General features: G+C 38.6%; 1 protein-coding gene across 3 annotated transcripts in view; it reads left to right on the forward strand.

Moving 5' to 3' along the window:
• LOC106456209 (uncharacterized protein C14orf132) overlaps positions 1 to 5,569 on the forward strand; it is a 24,117-nt gene that overhangs the window by 15,014 nt on the left and 3,534 nt on the right. The window contains exon 1 of one of the 3 annotated variants that reach the window (XR_001290371.1): positions 3,682 to 3,795. The exons of 1 other annotated variant lie outside the window; for it this stretch is intronic. The gene's annotated coding sequence lies outside the window, so the exon portion shown is untranslated. Of the gene's footprint in view, positions 1 to 3,681; positions 3,796 to 5,569 lie in introns of those variants that run through there. One more of the 3 variants, XR_001290372.1, reaches the window with a different exon arrangement.

The following is a 5,569-nucleotide window of genomic DNA, read 5'->3' on the forward strand; positions in this document are numbered from 1 at the left end:
AATTCAGTTAAATCCTTTAATCCTTTTTTGCAATTGAATGCATAAGTGACATTAAGTTACACTACCTATACTGTATGTGTGTGTGTCTGAAGCACACAATAACTGAGTGAATGCTGCTCTTTGTTTGTCAGTCAGGATTTGAAGCCTCCAGCAAAACTAAGCAAAGATTCAACCAGCCATAAGAGCAGGCTCTTCTGCAGAGTACTCGCACTTGCTCATCACCGAGTGCGGTCATCTCTTTTTTTCTTTTGCTCGTCTTCTTGCTCATTTTGTTTCTTTTCCCCCTCTCCTCGCACAATTGCTGCTTCAATTCTTATCATGAATTCATTCAGCTAAAGTTCGCCTTAGACATTTCTTCTCATCACATGGCTCATTAACTTATAAATTATGGAAATTATTTTCAGCTGCATACTACATTTTGATTTAGTTTGCTTGGTGTCATTTATTTCAGGGCAAACCATCATGTCTTGGGTGTGATTTAAAATGAACTCAGTTAAACTAGGTTTGTCTCAAAGGCTCTAAGGCTTGTTGCAAGCAGGAGACAATATCAGCAGGTCTGTAAAACTCTACAAACGTAATTTAATGATTTGCATATATTGTACCTTTTTGAGCTTTTATTCTTTTAATCACAGAATAATAACCCAGTGCCGTGGCCTCAGAACCATAAGCCACTCAAGCTTGCTTTATTACGCCATTTGATTATTTATTTATTTAAATTATCTTGTGTAGTAAAACTGAGACTTGTGATCAGGTAAAGTTGGGTGTGCTCAGGGTGGTAGCTGGTAGTAGGTGTGAGTGTCAGCATGAGTTGTCAATGTTAGCCCTGATGACCTGTCCAGGTTATACCTCAGCTCTTGACCTGACAACTGGGATAGACTCCAGATCTCCCAAGACACCGAATTAGAACAACATGGATAGATGGCTGGAGAAAGACTGTATCAAAGAACTGGTTCATTTTGAATATTATTTTCTTTTCTATGCATCTCTGACATTTTTTAAAATAAGCATTTCCATCACTGAACAAATATCAGATTTATTATTAAAGAATAACATCATGTAGCCAATAAGTACATTTTTAGGTAGAAATGTTTGCTGGTTCATCAGATATAAATCCTCTATAGATTGCATGTTTAAAATGCTCTGGATCATGCTAACTAACCTGTGCTTATTAGCGAGAGCGTCTTCTGTTACAGAAGTGTTTTGGGGGGAGATTCTACAGATCTAATGTATAGATAACACATTATAACATTCCTTATATAATAAAACCATGCAGAAAATGCCTAGTGAGGGTACAGAGCAATCCAGAGCTAACTGTGCAAACTGCATGAATAAAGAAATAGCTAAGCATCATTTTCATCTGTATTTTCTTCCCCTTCCTCTGCTTTCACTGCCTGTAATTTTATGACAGATGTTTCACAAAGAAGATGAACAGCTGGATGCTGTGAGGCTGTTTATTCAGCCTTTTATTTTTCTCTCTTCTGTCTCTCCTTCTCTCTTCCCCTTTTTCTTCCATCCATGTTTTTCTCTTAAATAAGTACCATATGGACCAAAGATCCCAGTCATGGCAATATCTAACCTGTCAAAGGTGAAATGAAAACATAATCTTCCCAGTCTTTAAAGATATTGCATATAAAGCTGAAACACACTTTAAATATAAAGATACACTACGTCTCTGAAGACGAATATCTAATAAAACATCTGTGAGTATGGACCTCTTTATTCTCTCCATCTTTTTTCTCTTCACTTCAATCCCCTCTAATTTTAGATAACTGTGCGCTTTCAGTGATTGATGAATGCGTGTTTCTGCAGCATATGTGTGTGCATTCATTTGTGTCTTGTGTGTACATGAGTGTGGGATTACAAAAGGCGCTTTCTCTATCTGCCCTCAGTGTAGAAGCACATTACATAACTTTATAAACCATGCCTGTCCTGGACACATATACATTTACACGTGTATGCAACCACACAGTCACACAGAATAAAGCTTTATATCTACATAGGCATGCATTTCCTGCACCTGTTCATTTAGAACAGACACAAGCAAATGAATGCCAACACATATGCTCATGCAGAAACATAAAGGCTACACATGTGCTTCCTCACTCTAAGCAATAACAGGATGCACATGCAGATGGGCACAGAGAGTAGACTCAAATGCTAACTTATTCTAAACAGAAGAAATCTCTAATTCTAATATATATAGATATATCTCGGCAGTACTACAAGTCCTGCAGCACTATACGCTACATCATCTAGGGAGGGATGATACTACCACGCTTTGAATCAAGAGAGTAAAGTGATGCACAGGGAAACAGGGAGAGATTCATGAAAGGATAGTGGAGGAAAAAATAGCAGGTTAGATGATGTGAGAAGGAAAGCAAAACAGCAATGTGTTAATTTTATGGGTGATGATGTCACTACATTTGAAGAGCGAGAAAGATGTAGAGGAGGTCAAAAGCAGGGCATAAAGATTTGTAGAAGCAGAGGCAGAAGTCTCAGGCAAACATCAGGATAGAGTTAGGAGGATAAAAGTTTACATATTACGGCGTGACGGGTGGGAAGTGAAAAGTTAAGAGGCAGAAGACCTGCTCTGATTCTTGTTTCTTTATTTCTTTGCAAACATCTTCTCTTTCCATTCCTTTACTTGTATGTTTCTGTTTTGGGGCTTGTAACTAATAATATAGTAGTTATTTGTGAATTACTAATTAAGCATTAGTATTAGGGGTGCAGCGGTTAGCAGTTTTGCATCAAAGCAGAAGGTCTTGGGTTCAAATCCACTGACCTTTCTGTGTGGAGTGTGCATGTCCTGTCTGTGCCTGCATGCCTTCTCTGTGGTTACTCTGGTTTCCTCCCACAGTCCAAAGACATGCATGTTAAGTTAACTGGTGAATCTAAAGTGTAAATCGTTGTCTGTCTCTCTGTGTTGGCCCTTCGACAGACTGGTGACCTGACAGCTGTGACATGCTCCAGACCCATCTTAACCCTGAACTGGATGAGCAGGAGGCACTGTTACTGTGTATGAGTGCAAATACTTGACCAACCCTTTGTTCATGTTTTAACAAAAAGTACGGCGGTCTTAAACAATGACTGAGACAACTTACATGTTGAGACAGTTGTCTTCTGCATGGATTCACAGAGCATGACGCACACAAGCTGCGAGACATGCTATCTTACACACATGTTCTCTAATTTGTGCATATGGCTTCACTCGTACATGCAGATGAATGCTGTTAATATTTGTACACGAGCTCCCGAAATGCCAACATGCATTTGACTAAGCAAGCTGAGTCGAATGCCGAGTGCTCACAGTGCCGCTGGTTCAAATCTGTTAGTGGATGCATCTCAAACCTCCGCCCTATTGCTCTTCTCATTTGCGGCTGAACAACATCATTTTTCACTTTTCTCGCCGTCCGTCCGTCAGATACATAAATAGTCTGTCAGAGTGAGGTTAGAGACCTCCAGCTCAGCTGTTTCGGAGATGAAACCACTCCCACCCTTACCCACGCACATTTTTACATCCATACTCTCACAGTGGGATCTCTATAGCTGTCACACACACACATGCTCTCACAGTGTACACTCATCTCTCACTTTCACTGGAAAGGATACCTCTCTCTCTCTCTCTCTCTCTCTCTCTCTCAGTGTATACTGTGTCTCTCTCAGATGCAGTTAGGTCTCTCATTCTCATGAAGCGCAGCTCCTCTCTGTTTCTGGATGCACTCTAAGTCAGAGCGTAGGACGAGACAGACCGCATCCTAAGAACTGGTTTCTTTCTTCGCATACAGCCGGCAGTAGGTACAACTCTCTGTTTTCATACTTTCTTTCTAGCTTGTTTGTCATTATATGGTGTGTTTTAGATACATCGATTTTAGTATAAGGATTCCTGGAATCACTTGGAAACTTTTAATCACTCGTATGATCTTAATGGAGATTGCTCTTGGTATCAAAAGCATGACAAAATGTCCCGTGCATCAGATGCAAGGCATGTTAAACTTGGACGAATTTACAGACACTTACAGAGGATCAAGCATGTGTAAGGTGCATTCTCAAATTCAGTATCCCAGCAGCTTTGCACTTGACTTGTTTTGTTACTTTAGAGCGTTTGAGAGTGAACAAGAAGGTGATCTGTATTTTCAGGACCAGGCTGAATATGATTGTCTATTTCTTGAGAGTTAGATATGCATTAAGATTATGTTTATTTGTGTATTTTAATTTAGGGTTCTATTTAGCTTTTTTCTTGACTGAAGGTGTGTTTCTATCACTGCTAAATCACTTTCTCACTCTGAGTGTGATTGGTGATTGGTATTTCTTCTAAATGTGTGTGGTCTGTAATTAAATCTCAGTTATCTAGTACTCAGTCCGTGCGGTATCCAGTTAGAAGAGGATTAACCTCACTTATTATATGACTTAATTTGCAACATTTCCATTGCAGTTATATCATACTGATCAAGATACAGTTATATATCAGCGTATTTGTGGAGATGAATTCTGCAGATGAATTTAAAGCTGTTTTTTATACCACACCTACTATAGTATAGTGGCTAAAAAATGAAAGCAAAACAATGAGTTAGATAAATCCAATATTTAACAGAAAATTAACTGAAACAATTCTGATATGGTTCACGATATACACTCAATGTCTTTCTTTAGATTTCTTTATTTACAGTTTGCAGTACAAGCTTAGATTTTTCTAGATCTTATAATGCACAATCCAGAAATAAACACAGTTGTTTTTAGCTGGAGACACATACAATTCTGAGATTGGGACACAGTGAAAATGTTGAGCTAAAGTGTGAAAAAACAGCACTTAAAGTAAAACTATGAAGATGCTGTAGCACTGAAAGACGTCACTTCCTTATATAACTTTAATGTGACTGAACAGATTGCTGCCTTTTCACACTGCTCAGTGCAGTGACTATAAGCTTGTTGTGTGTGAGAGTAGATGTGTGGTTAAGTGTGTGTGGCTGGTTGCATGTCAAAACACTGCTGAAAAGTATTGTATTTGTAGTACAATACTGCAGTGGATGTCTTTGGTTCACATCTAAGAGCACAGCATTTGCATATGCCGCGGTTCATTAATTCATTAATTTGTAACTCATTTGCCGAATCCTTTCTCGTGTCGCCACAGGCTTTTAATATCAGATTTTCCATCCAAAGACTGAGCTTTTTTTCTCAAATAAACAAATAAAGGTAAAATGAAAAAAAAAAGAGAGAACTAAAATCCGAAATTAGATCTTAATGTGTTAGCACCCATACAGTACGACCCGACTTCCACTTTCAGTTGACCACGCGGAGTCATAGCGTACAGTATATGAAACTATTTGAATTCAGACTGTGTCATCCTAAAAACAAACTCATTATATCTTTGGATAATTTGTCCTCCAACCATGTGGTGTAATAACACTTGCTCATGCTCATGCTGCTTTTCTTGATGACCTTTTCCTTTTACTCGCAGAATGAGACACTGCCTCTGGGCACAGACTTTCTAATGAAAAAGTGAGCGATTTCACCACTCCCACTGTTACAGTATGCTTTGCCTTCATTTTATATATATATATATATATATATA

Source organism: Pundamilia nyererei, unplaced genomic scaffold (assembly GCF_000239375.1).
Source record: "Pundamilia nyererei isolate P.nyererei 1_Seehausen unplaced genomic scaffold, PunNye1.0 scaffold00003, whole genome shotgun sequence".
NCBI lineage: Eukaryota > Metazoa > Chordata > Actinopteri > Cichliformes > Cichlidae > Pundamilia > Pundamilia nyererei.